General features: G+C 43.3%; 1 protein-coding gene across 1 annotated transcript in view; it reads right to left on the reverse strand.

Annotated features, from left to right (window-relative positions):
* The window catches only part of CSMD1 (CUB and Sushi multiple domains 1), a 1753937-nt gene that overhangs the window by 314787 nt on the left and 1424426 nt on the right, over positions 1–14724 (reverse strand). The gene's annotated exons all lie outside the window — the stretch shown is intronic.

Here is a 14724-nt window from a genome sequence, read left to right on the forward strand (position 1 = left end):
GAGTTCTGGCCATCAAATTTAAAGGGACCGCACACCTTTTTAAATGTCTTCCTTCCATAGGAAATAATGAAGGATAGGGGCACCTTATTTTGGGGCTCATAAAATTGGACCCCATGGTCCAATCGTTTTGAAACTTGGGGGAAAAATTGTGGAGAGTCACTAGATACTATACTGAAAATATGGTGCTTCTACCTCAAAAAACGACTCCCCCAAAGCCCCCAAACCTCCAGATCAATTCCCCATTATACCCTATGAGAATCAATCACATAGGGAATAATGAAGTGCTCAGCAGACTCCCCCCCCCATTTCTGGTGACTCTGAAGGGGGATTGGCCTCTCTACTCATGAGTTGCTGCCAGCTTCTTCAAAGTAACACGGACACACTATCCCAAGAGGAAGCCTTTCAATCAGCAACTGAAGCCTCTGGAGGTAGAAATGCACATGGTCCTCTGGGGGCGGAGCTTCCCCCCTCGCCAGTCAGACTCCCCAAGGAGATGCCACCCGGCAGCTGGAAAGGACGCAAGGACTACGAGTCCCAGCATGCACCTCGCGCAGGGAGGCCGGACTGGAGCGAATAACAGGCCGACGGTGGGCGGGTCTTTGTGACCCGGAGAAAGGGAGGAGCCTGAAGCCTGTGAGGGAGGCAGGCAGGGAAAGAGACACGGTGCCGTTCCCCCCCCCCTGCTTCCGGATTTTTGGAGAGCGGGGGAGGAGGCTGCTAATTCGGGGGTCCCCCGGCAGGGCGGGGGGTTGGGAAGCCTAAGCTTAGATTTGGTTTTCTGCTCTTTCCTCTAAAATTGAATCTCTACAGTCCATGCCATCTTTCAAGCACCTAATTGTATTTCAAATTATATTTAGAGGCTGGCCTTGGTTCCATTTCCTTATTAGCATGGAAAGCCACAGTGAAATTCGGATTTTTCCTACTAGACCAGGATTTTCTTCCTGATCTTTTAAAATGGACTGAACGTGATCCTTTTGTGTCTTCACAAAAACAGTAGATGAACAACTCTCAAGCTTGCAGATTCCCTACCCAAGGTTTCCTTCAGAGCTTCCTTCAGTTATGAATAAGAGACTTACTGACTTAGAATGAAGGGACCCTCTCAAGTTATATAATGATGCCAAAAGGAATTGTGCACCCTCATTCTGGGGACTGAGCATCCCATCTTTTTCAGACCTTCAAAATTATTTAAAATTCTTAACTACTCCAACCTTCCAAAAACTTTTCTTCTTGGTCAGACATAATGCCTTACCTCTTAATGAATTATCTGGCAGAATCTCAGAGAATATGCCTATGTAGAAATATGAAGATGGAAACACTTACCAATTTTTTATTCAGTCGTGATTTATATTCTTCTATAAGCTTATTTTATTTCCCCATTGATTTCATACTTTCCAGTATTTTCACACAACTGCTATTATTATATTTGCTATCTGGCAAAAATAGGGCTGTTAGCCTATTGATAGCTCATTATTTAACTGCTGACTTAAAGATTTGTCCAAAGGCATAATTAGTTCATGCCTAAATGCTTATTTGTATACAGGTGCTCATTCTGCACTGGAACTGGAACTAGGGACTCTCAGCAACAGATGCCAGTAACCCAGACATGGAAAATGTGAATCTGTTTATTCATACAGGTATTTTGATAGGAAAGTATTCTCAGAAAATCAGCAAGGCACATTTGAGTATTATTAGGCAGGATTTCACTGTTTACTGTGACAAACGTTGTACACAAAGAGGACACATTTTATTATAATCTATAGAGATCAATACATTGCAAGTCAGAATCATTACACTTAACTACCTGTCATTTTTGTTAGTGGGAAAATAAAATATCATTGTTTATAAACAGGGTTCATTTTGTAGAAAAATAGGTGGCAGAGCTCATTAGCATAGCTCATTAACATATGCTGCCCCCCCAGCCAAAAGCAACCCGATGCAAGAAAGCAGAGCCCCAGATGAGTGAGGCCTGCTTGGGCTGGCTAGAGATCTAGCCAGCCCAAGCAGATCTCACTTGCCTGGGGCTCTCCTGGGCCACCCCCTGTGGTCAAAAGGCCAGCAACCCACCTGCTGCCCAAAGTCACATAAGAAGTGGAGAAAGGGTGGTGTGGGCTTCTCCAGGGTTTAATGAGGGCTATTGGGGGTGTAGTAAAGTTCCTGGTGGCTGGCTTCCCGCTCTCCTAATCCAGTGATTGTTATGCAGCTGCACCTGCTAGTCAATGGACAAGGCAGGTAGGTGGGGAGGAAGAGGGGGAACCCTGAGAAAGGTTCAGGAGCTGCACTCCTGTGAGCTTCTGCTGAATCTGAGGCCTGCCTATAAACACAATGAAATTTTTAAACAATTTAATGTAAGTGGACTGTCCACAGGGCTGTAGGTGCACTTCTAGACTTGTGTGCCACCACAATTCCACCTTGCAATATCTATATATCTGTCTGTCTATCTCTGAATAAAGAATAAAACATATAGTATAAAATATAATAATATATACAAGAATAATAAATATATTCAACAAAAAGGTGACACTTAACACTACACTTGGTTGGTAATTTCCTAAGGAAGGATATGTGAGCAAGAATATATTTAAAACTGCAAAATGCTGAACTAGAAGTTTGCCACAGCCACAATCAGTGGTCAAGTCACCCCACTTGGAAATATTGGGAAGGGGAAACTGGAGGAAGGCTGAAGATTAATAAAACTGCTGGGAATTCATCATCACTTACCTTTTTATATTAATCTATCTCCATTTCTAGAATACTAACAAAATAAACTCTAATGCAAACACTACAACGCTAAAAGATCAGTAAAGTCAACTAATACTGGTTTTGTCCTCCTCTACCTCTGTTGCAATGATAATACAAAACATGAAAACACTGGTCCCTATTCAGCTGCCAACCAAATACAACCTCTCTTTTCTCTACTGTGTTTGTAACAGTAAGAATACTAAATGCAAGAAAGAAATCCTGCCACATGCTCCTCCTTTCCTAAAATCCAATGTTGAACACACTGGTCAGAAGACTAAAGCTTTTAAGTCAAATAAGGATATGAATATTGCAGAACTCACAAAAACGCAATGTTCAATGACTAATTTCTCTCCCCATGTGAACCAAGCAGGTCCTTAAGATCAGCAACCCATCATCTTCTGGTGGTCCCTGGCCCCAGAGATGTCCAACTTGCCTTGACTAGGGCTAGAGCCTTTTCGGCCTGGGCCCCTGTCCGGTGGAATGAGCTCCCTTTGAGATCCAGGCCCTGTGGGACTTGCTCCAGTTTTGCAGGGCCTGTAAAACAAAGCTCTTCTGCCAGGCCTTCAGTTGAAAGTGTAAGGCCACTAAAGCCAATATATATCAATACTCTGTACTCAGTATCAAATCCAAAATACAGTATAAGTAATAAATAAAAATATTTGAACTGTACAAACTATGAGAGACCATACAAAGATTTCTCCATCCACAAAACACTCTTATTCCTACTGTCTCTTCGGTGAACAATGTCCACAACAATTGATAGTCATAGGTCGTTTTCCCACTGAGCTTACCTCGGAGCGACGAAGAGGGACGTCGCTCCGAGGTAAGCTCAGTGGGAAAACGGCCATAAATGAGGTCAGACAATCATAGATACGGATCCTTAAGTCATTTCGAGTCTCAAAGCTCTTCCCCCTGTTTTACCTTTCCAGCCCCCCCACCATCACTTGCTGCCATCGCTCTTGTGCCACCCTGCCCATTCTCCTGCTTACCTCGGAGCGACGTCCCTCTTCACCGCGCAGCGTCTGCGCAGATTTCCCACCAACTGCTCCGAGGAACCAGGAAGTGTCGCGGCTTTTGCACCACAGATGTAAACCTCACTTGGAAATTGGTAACAGTGGTTCCCAAGGAGGAAATGGCATTGTATCTGTCTGAGAACTCATCCCTCCTCTAACATCCCTTACATCTCCAGGAATTTCCTAACCTGGAGTTGGCAACCATATCTCCTTCCCTTTTTCAGTTTTCCATCCCCTTCCCCCTTCTTGTAGCTTCTGCATAGGAAAAGGACAATCTTTCTTCACACTGGTGGGAGGGAAGACCAAAGCAGTTTACATCATTCTCTCCCCACTATGATCTGCACAACCTTGTAAGTTAGGTTAGGCAGAAAGTCAGTCACTGGCCCGAAATCACCCAACCAGCTTACACAGTAAAAGCCTGGGTCTGGTAGACCCCGCTCTGAACCCACCCACCCCAACCTTGGCTTCCACTCACCTCCTCACCAATGTTCTCTCTAAGCAGCAGAGTCTTGTGAGCAAAAATTCTACTTTGTGAGCTATTGACATTAAAGTTGTGAGCTACTGCATAAATTATTGTGCTCTGGAGCCATTATTCCTGAGCTAAGACAATAAAGTGTGAGCTGGAGGTTTAAAATCTGTGAGCTAGCTCCTGCTAGCTCAGAGAGAACACTGCTCCTTACCCCTTGCTGTCTTACCACCCACCCTGCAGCTTAAACAGACACCAGCTTTCCATCCTTCCCACATGTGTGTGTGTGTGTGTGTTCCCATGTCTATGGAGGCTCAAAGCCCTGAAACAAGTCCAAAACCCCACAGAATAATGGGGGAGGGGTACAGCCAAGTGGAGTGCATTCTTCTCTGAGCCCAGCTTTCCTTGTGAGGGAAGCCAGGCTCGGTGGAGAGTGCCACCGACATGCCGTCCAGCTGCTCTCAGCCAAGAGTGGCAGGGAGGGGGTGCCCCAGGCTACCACCAACCTTGCCTACTCCCATGTATTGGACATGGGTCCTGCTGCTCCAGGCAAGGACCCTCGCCCCTCATGATGGTGCACACGTTGCTGCTGTGCACCACCTCTTTTGCCTGCCCAGGACCCAGGCAGGTGAAGGGGGAAGTGAGGCGCCTCTCTGCCACTCAAAGGCTGCATTTGTTTGCAAAGGAAGGCAGCCTCTGAGCAGTGCACGTATAACCACTGCCTTTTTTGCCTGCCCGGGATATAGGCAGGCCCAGTGCTAGGGCCTTGGGCACCCCAGGCTGGCACCTGCTCCGCGCTCCCCCACCCATGCCTGCCCTGCCACTGCACTCCTGCCTGCGGGGAGAGCAGATGATGCAACATGGAAGGAGGGCTGGGTGGGCTCTGGCTGAACCATGCCTACACAGTGCGCTTTTAGAGGCATGGAGCACCTCTGAGAACACATAGCAAAGGCGTTCTCCTCTGAATCACGCTCAGTGCTGACGCCCTGCCCAGCTGCTTTCACCTTGAAGGAGACAGCAGCCGGGCGGGGTGTGTTCTCCTCTGAGTCAGGTCTCCCTTGCAAGGAAAGCCCAGCTCGGAGAAGCTAACCCCTCCTCCCCAGGCACTTTCACCTTTCAAGTGTAGAAACAGCCAAAGGCAGAGAGAGCAACAGAAATAATGAGAGGAATGAATAAAGTGAGAATTATGTAAAAGTTTGGGAGAAAGGAATAAAATAAATAGAAAGGAAGGAAGACAAGGAGACAGAGAAATGAAAAGAAGACAGGCAAGCAGGTAGGAAGGTATGCAACTATTAGGAGCCTTCCTTTCAACCCCTCCCACTTGCAGGTGGATGGGGGAGCAAAAGGGAGCTTCAAATGGCTTTCTGCCTCTTAAAGCAAGCAGCCCACAGTAACCTAATTTGAATAGAAAGAGAGAAGACTATTTGCAGGTGGAAAGGGGGCTTGATTATAGAGAGTACAGAATATAGATAGTGTGTTTCTCTGGTGCTGAACTTCCCTTTCCCCCTGTTGTGATGGAACATTCCTTTTCTGTCCATTGACAATATTTAACTGTTTTCTGTCAGAGTTTGCTTCAGTTATATAGTTATTAAACGATGTTCAATGTTACTTAAGGAAGTATGTCTGCCACATGATATTAGTTCACACTGGATTCAACCACAGACTGTCCTGTAAATGAAGAGGTGGAATATTGCCCCATAAGAAGGAGTTTCTGGCATATTTATAAATAGAATATATATACCTCACCCCCTGAACGGTAGGGAAGGGGATTGGGGGTGGGGGGGTACAGCTTTGGCGGAGAGTGTTAGTTGGAGACAGCAAAACGGTAGCAGCATTGTTTAGAGGGGGGGAGATTGACTGAAGAGAGGCAGTAGTAATCAGTAAGGCTAAAGGAGAACCTCTCAGGAGAGAACTGTCTTGCTCAAAGGTTATTGGCCTTCTGATGAGGTTCTGGCCTGCCAGGGCCAGCAGTAGGTGGGTCACAAAGAGGCTACCCAATGACAGGGGAGAGTGGTGATAGAGTGTCAGCCAATACTTTGTGCAGTACAGTTCCAGTGACTGCAACGAATCAGGATGCTGGAAATTGCCACCACGGCTTCGGTTTTATGACTAAAGGATATGATGGCTGTTGTGAGTAATTGTCTGACTCTTTCATTGACAGAACAAAACAAACGGAATGAACTGAGAGAGGCCAGAATACAGTTTTTCCCCTCTACAGTCTATTTCTATTGTGTTTTATTATCACACCATGCAGTCCCCCCCCCACACACACACCCTTTTAAGGGCATCCTGTACTATATAAATGCCAAATGAGCTGTATTTCTGAATTGTGAAATGACGAGATATCTTTCAAAGTTATAAACAAGAAAAATCTGAGTTCAGGTAGTGGGGCCATAAAGGAAATATATGTGAATACCAACAGCACAATAAGATACTCTAGCTCTCTGTGTGTCAAAATTCATCAAATGTCTCATAGAAAATGCATTTGCCATTTTGATTTTAATTCTAACTCCTTAGCTTTTTTGAGGGCATTTAAAAGCAAAAAAAAAAAGTTTTAAGGTTGCTGTCAGTTTATCTCAAATTCTAATCTGATCAGACTGCTTACCTGGGGTGAAGTGTTATGTAGTCTGACTGCAGAGAACATAACAAGTTAAGTATCTCTGGCATCAGAATTACATCCATCAGTTCTCTCTCCCACACACACTTTTCAGTAAATAACAAAGGTTTACAATACTATAGGGATTACTAAATGTTCAGAGCACTTTATTCTTCCTAATATCTTGCAAGCTTTGGCATACAGGAACATACTGTCTGAGATGTATTGACTCAATATATTACATATGATTTAATACGTAATACAAATACTACTGTAGCCATGGCAACAGTCCTGAATCCAGGGGTGGTCTTTCCACCAGAACAGCGACACCAGCATGCTAAAAGTTCTCCACAGCAGTGTCCCCAGAAAACCAAGCTTGGTACTAAAGGTAGGCCTGCTAACAGCTATTGCTAGACAAGAGAGAGATACAGGTGCCAGAGAAAGGGCTGTTTGTCACATTCCTCTGCGCAACGCCCCCCCCCCACCCTCAGTCTCCTCTCCTACCTGGTGAAACAAGGATAAGCAATTGCTATAATCAAAAAATCCCAGTTTCCAATGTACTAAAAGTCTGGCTATTGTCTGACAGAAAGCATGAACACAGGATTATGCCTCTAGCCCATCTTCGTCGGTATGTGTCCAGATTATGATTGATACTATGTCCCCTGCTGTCAACACTGTCACATTCCAGGTTCAGCAGAACCTCTCCCCTCCATCTAATCACATATTTCCTGAAAACTATTCTTTTAGTTGATTGTCTTAATCTGCCTTTCCTCTGCTCAGCTTCAGACTATCAAGAAAATAATTAACTTCACAATTTTTACCAACTAGCCACCTCCCGGCCCCAATCTCTAAGCAAACATAGAACATTACACTTTTGTGTCTAACACCCAAGAAGCATTCAGCTCACCCTCACTATGCAATGGGAATTCCATCTTGAATCCTGACCACCTAAGCCTCAGGATACGTTTTGCCTACTTAAGGAGGCACTCCGGACATGCACAGTGTTGTGTGTTCCTGGATCCAACCACACACCCAACATGCGAGTTATCTTGTCCCTCTCCTCCAAGGACTTTTACTCTTCAGACATGTAGCTATGAATCTTCTACCCCCAAAAAATCTTACATCCTATTTGCCACCACCTCCTCCCTGAGATTCAAACTGCATGGGAGGTGCAGCAGGAGCAATTTAAAGGCCTCGCCAACCAGCTGATTGGCAGGCCCTTTAAATAGTGCTGGGAGGCTGGCAGCTGCTTCTTCCAAACTTCAGTGCAATTTGAATTGTGGGGGGAGGGGTAGTGGAAGAGGCCCCATGGCTGGTTGGGGGTCCTGAGCTGTGGCACCCCACCCAGAAGTTGGGGCGGGGCCCCTACAGCCCCTCTCTGTGGCTATGGGCCTGACAAGAGGCCATTCAGAAACAGATGCCTCCATCATAGGAGGCTGCCTGGATTGGTCCCTCTTAATATTCTTTGATTGGCTTAAACTCCTATGGCAATGGTTTTGAGGTGATGCCTACTACCTGTTTTCAATATTTCCAAAGTGCTCACAGCCTGAACACAGCTAGACACTAAGTCTAAAATATACCATTAATTGCAATACAAAATGAAAACAAAAAGGAATGTCAAATTGTCTCCATGAGCAACCTTTAACACTCTTATGTTCTTTTACAGTGTAAAGAGGTAAACTGGACACCTGACTACAACCTTCAGCATGCTCATGCTCTTTCACAATGCAAATGTGTAAACTGAATGCCTGAATGCAGCCTCCCATTCCACCAGCACTGCTACTGAACAGCTTTCCTGAAAGTAATTAAAGAGGTATGGGAAAAAATCCTCCTTGCCATCACAATAGGTTAAGACATCTTTATTGTGTTAATAATATATTTAGTCAGATATCTAATGCAATGTGTCCTCATGAAAACACTTTCAACCTTTTTGTGTGAGGGTCAGGCAAATGGAATCTGATGTGAAATCCATGGTGTTTTTCTGTTATTACTCACTTTCGGTTTTGGATGTATAAATCTTCTTGCAATGCAATTTCCAATATAATTATACTTTTGAAGTCAACAATAAGAAAAGAGATAATCACAGGATTTAGTAGAGCATGTGTTGTTTTACATGCATACTGAATTTGTATCTTAAGGATATGATAGTAACATTTTTGATGGCATTTACATAGATACGCTCCTTAAAGTCCCATTTGCCTCTGATCTCGGTCCAGAAGTTTTGCATATTAATTAGAGTGTAGGATTAACATTTTCAAGTAGATTATATAAGGAACTCAAAAATATTGGACCCAATGGCAGATTTTGTTTAAAGTAGGTTTTTAAAAGTAAATAATTCCAAGACACCATGGGGAGCATATTTAAGGATTACATTTTTTTTTTTAGCTGTGGGCACAAGTGAAAGTACTTTTTTGGCAGTGTAGAGTTCCTACTGATACCTTGAAAGGAGGGAGGGAAGGCAGTATGATTGTGAAGCAAAGCACCCTTTCCCTCCAAGGGTTAATGAGAATGGTATCAGGCTTGTACTCAAGGGGCATTTTGTAGAAAAATAGGTGGTGGAACTCATCCAGGAATTGTTATGCAGCTGCACATACTATTCAATGGACAAGGAAGTGTAACTCTCAGAAGGAGGAGGTGGAACTCTCAGAAAGGTTCAGGAGCTGTGCTCCCATGAGCTCCCACTGAATCTGAGGCCTGCTTGTACTATACTGCAGGTGTTACCAGTTGGTCTCCTTGCCTATATAGTCCTTATCAGCTTTAAGGCCAGAGCTGGCAATGTGGTAATTAGCTTCTCATGAGAACCTGTAGCCCACAAGATAGGAGGGGGAAAATCAGGAGCGCTGAGGTAATTTTCTAGAGGGTTCCACCAAGAGTGTGTCCTAACTTGGTGTCATCATCACCTAATGTTGCTTGACTTTTTAAAAAACTATAATTAAGCTAAAAGCCTGAAAAAGGAAGCTAGCTTAGATTCTGATGGAGAGAAGGCCTGGATTAAGATATGGTTATATTGCAATAGACAGCAACATAGCGAATGCATAAACTGTGGCCTTTGACTTTTGACATAAGATTTGTTCCATTTAATACAAAACTTGAAAGTGTGTTAGTTAAACTAGATTTCTTGTTTTTCCTGCTGTGTGACTTTAGAACATTTTGTTGCCTGTAGAATAAATATTTGGCCTTGACAGAAATTAAACTTCATAAAATTTTAAAAAGTAAATAAAGGTTTGGTCACTTGTGTACAACAGCCCTGGGGACCCTGTGAAGATCCTGTGAATTTAGGAGGAGGTATTTGTGAGTTTCCTGCATTGTGCAGGGGGTTTGACTAGATGACCCTGGAGGCCCCTTCCAACTCTATGATTCTATGACCCATAGGGTTCAGCTTTGGACTCCTTGACAATAATGTAGTCTGATCTTGTCATATGCTGGAAGCTAAGCATGGTCGGTACTTGGAAGATCACCAAGAGAGTCCACCAAGGAAGTCTTTGCACAGTGAGGCAATGGCAAACCACACCTCTGCTTCTCACTTGCCTTGAAAGTCACTTCCTGGGGTCGCCATGAACCAGCTGCAATTTGACAGAACTTTATACACACACAAATATACACACATACGTACACATCTTAAAAGGAAAAACCTTGCTAAATTTTAAAATACCATTTTTTTTAAATACCATTAGTACATCTAACATAACAGCTTCAATTCTGGTATATGTCATGTGCTTCTAAATATTTGTGATGGAAGATTAACATTTCCCCCAAATGGTGCTGCTCATGTGTACAACTAAGCAGTACTATTTTATAACTCAGATATATGGTAATTCGTAGTAGTATCAAAGGGGAATTGCAAATTTAGTTTATAAGTGTCTGATGAGATATGTGTCTAGATATTATTCTTAAATGGTGTTGGGAGAGGTTAAGGCTTGTGAGCCATATCCAGTTCATCAAGGCATTTTTTAAATACTTGGCTTTGTTCAGACACAGCACATTAATTTATCTAAGGTAGGTTTGTGAAGCCAAGATTCATTTTGTAGGCAATCACTATGTCCTGATTTGCCTTCACTAATGCTGGTTTCAGCACCCATTGACCTTCCCCTCACCTCTTCCTCCGGGAACTGGTAGCTTGTCTGAATGACAAAGGAGACTGAAGCCAAAACTTTGGAACATCTTCAGCCTCTCTACCATTGGCTCAGATTACAGCCAAGGTTACAGGTCCTTGTCCCTTTCTTCCAGCACTTGCAAAAGAAGCTGCTTGATTCTTCACATTAACCTTTTCTGCACACCGGAAAGCCAACCTCCTGCTGCTTATTTAGCTGTATCTCCTGCAATACACCAAAGGTCTAACCCCCATGGTTTATCCGACAGCCTGTTATCTTCATCCACCCTTACCCAGACATAGACATGCTGCCTCTGCACCATACTAGATATATGCTTGGAGCAGCTATGTTACCCCATGAGAGTCCCTGGGTCCAGAGACACACTTTGAGGCCCTCATCCCATGACAACTAGGAAATACCTAGAGATTTGGAAGTGGATCCGGTGGGGTATAATACCATAGAGCAGGGGAGGCCAAACTTGCTTAACATAAGAGCCACATAGAATAAATGTCAGATGTCTGAGAGCCACTACATGAACGTCAGATGCTTGAGAGCTGGAGGCAGGGAGGGAGGAAGGAAATCAAATATATGGGGAGGGAGAGAGGTGGAAAGAAAGCAACTTTAACATTAAAATGCATTCTCCAAGCTGCTGATTGGATTGACTTGGAGAAGCAATATAAAGAGACAACTGCCTTCTCCAAGCCAACCAATGGGCAGTGGGAGCTTTGAGAGCCACGCAATATATGTGAAAGAGCCACATGTGGCTCCCGAGCCAAAGTTTGACCACCCCTGCCATAGAGTCTACCCTACAAAGCAACCATTTTCCCCCACGGAACTGATCCCAGTAGTCTGGAGATCAATTGTAATTCTGGGAAATCTCCAGGCCTCACCTGGAAGTTGGCAATGCTAATTGCATGGACTTCACAATTACTAATGAAGGTACAACAATACCCTTTTGCTACGTCTCCTATAGCACTTGCCAACCTGGCTCAATAAGCAATTCTCACTTTATCCCAAATGTCATTTTTAACATTCAGGATAGTCAGCCAGGCAGCAGAGAATATTAGCACCTTATGCTGTGGTGACAATGCCTTCCAGCTGGTCTGAGAACTTTAAAGACAGGTCCAACTGTGGGGATGCCTGAGGCTATATCATCTTTTCTCCACAGCAACTACAGGTGTCACGGCAAGACACCTTTTAATTGGGAGGGGGGAATACCCAGGAAATTATTAAAACTGCAACTGCTGTAGTAATATTGTCTTTTCTTGGTTTGATTCAAAGAAGTAATGGCCAAAGCACAGCATTTTTCTTAATCTGTGTTTCTTTTTCACACTTACCTAGTGATACCTCCCAAGTTTCTGGCGTGATTTGTTTTACCAAATTTACAAAAAGCCTTTGAAATGCTTTTTTTCTTTTTCTTTTTGTCTTTTAAAAAGAGGAATGAAAGGGAAACGGAATGTGATTCATAAACTTTTAAAAAGAACCCCAAGATGATTTCTTGCTTAGGGAACTTCAGAAAAAATGTCTCTGTAACTTATTTTGTATGCCTACAGGATCTGTGATGGAACACATGCATTTGTGAAAAAGAAATAGCGATGATTAATTAGAAATGCTCTCAGTGTTCTTAGGATATTAAGCTACTTGTATTTCTTACAGTGCTTAAATTGTGCACATATTTTCTTCATACGCACATAGATCTGAAAACATTTGTACAGTTCATCTTCAAAATTCTGCATCAAAGTATGCCCCCATCTGGTGAAAATATTTCCACCACACCCAGAGAGCTATAACATAATGGATACCAAGTTTAACCTTACAGAATTACTACTGAAGTCTAGGGTTCCCAGCCTCATGCTGGAGGCAGGTTTTTCCCCAGTTTAGAAGCCCCCCAACCTGCCAGCACAGAGTTGACCGGTAGGGGGATCCCCGCCCCTGAAGAGTTCCATTGGCACCCAATGAGCCTGGCATGATGGCATCACCAGGAAGTGACATCATTGCACTGGGCACTTAGCACAGGGGATGCTCTAACATCTGGGTTAAAAATGCTATGATGCCATAGAGGTTTTTTTTAAAACAATAAATAACTTTTATTAAAATTTCATATGTAATACAGATTATAAACATATAAAAATATCATCACACAATATCAAGCAAGTAATAATAATATAATAATAATATTTTTAACCCAAATGCTAGAGCATCCTCTGTGCAACATGCCCAGCACGATGACATGACTTTCAGGTAATGACATCACATCATGCACACGAGGGACATCCCCTGCTGGGAGCCAGGCAAGACCTAGCAACCCTAGTGAAGTAAAAAAATGGGCATAAGTGTACCTTTCCCTCAAATATATAGTCATAAAATAATGTACTCTAAAGTAATGCCAATAAGAGTTCTGAAGCTGAATTTTGGTATAGCTCAGGGGTGGCCAAACTTGCTTAATGTAAGAGCAACATAGAATAAATGTCAGATGTCTGAGAGCCACAAGACATGAACGTCAGATGTTTGAGAGCCACAAGAAAGGGAGGGAGGGAAATAGATGGAGGAAGGAGGGAGAGGTAGAAAGAAAGCTGAATTTTGGTATAGCTCAGGGATGGCCAAACTTGCTTAATGTAAGAGCAACATAGAATAAATGTCAGCTGTCTGAGAGCCACAAGACATGAACGTCAGATGTTTGAGAGCCGCAAGAAAGGGAGGGAGGGAAATAGATGGAGGAAGGAGGGAGAGGTGGAAAGAAGCAACTTTAACTTTAAATGCATTCTCCAAGCTGCTGGCTTGCTTGGCTTGGAGAAGTGATACAAAGAACAAATGCCTTCTCTGTGCAGTAGTAGGGGCTTCAAGAGCCTCACAATATGTATGAAAGAGCCACCTGTGGCTCCCGAGCTGCACTTTGGCCACCCTTGGTATAGCTAGTCAGAAACATGAGGGAATATCCTCAACCCAAGAATATGTACCAAAGTTATTCAAGATGCTATAGATTCATCACTCAGGAAACTAAAATAAAGACACACTCATTATTGATGGCCAGAAGCGCCATCAAGTTGCAGTCAACTTAAGACAACCCCATAGAGCTGTGAAGGCAAGAGACATTCAGATATAGTCTGTCATTGCCTACCTCTGTGTAGCAACTTTACACTTCCTTAGTAGTTTCCCATTCAAGTACTAAACAAGGCTGACCCTGCTTGGTTTTCAAGATCTGATAAAATTGGGATAGCCTGGGCTATTCAGGTCTGGGCAATCATTATTTAAATAGTATACCTGTACATCTCTCTTTCAAAAAGTACTGTATGAATTGTATTAACTATTACTTCAGTGGTACTTTGCACTGCTCAGGAAGTTGATATATGGTACTCTTACACTCAAAAATGTCCTACATCTGCTGTCAACACAGAGAAGGGAGGCAAATGGCATGGGTCTCAAAATAGGTAGCATGGGCCTATTTTCCACTGCAGAGACCCAACTTTGGACAATGAATTAAACCTTAATCCTTTACACTTATATTGTCTTCTTTTAATTCTCCCTCCCCATTACATCTTGCTGTTCCTCCAATTAGCTGAAGCCAGCATCCCTAGTTCTCCCCTCTATTTTATCCCCATAACAACCTCGTGAGTAGGTTAGACTGAAAGTGACTATCAAGCAATAGGGTAATTTACAACATGATCCTAAACAGAATGACACCAGTCTACCAAGGCTGACTTAGAAGGATATAATTTTGCTTACAACAGCCCTGTAAGTTACTGTGGGGGAGACATAATTTTTAATAGGTTATATAGGCACTAGAATTTCAGTCTTAAACTCAATACAAGTAGGCTACAT

The sequence above is a fragment of the Heteronotia binoei genome, chromosome 1 (genome assembly GCF_032191835.1).
Source record: "Heteronotia binoei isolate CCM8104 ecotype False Entrance Well chromosome 1, APGP_CSIRO_Hbin_v1, whole genome shotgun sequence".
NCBI lineage: Eukaryota > Metazoa > Chordata > Lepidosauria > Squamata > Gekkonidae > Heteronotia > Heteronotia binoei.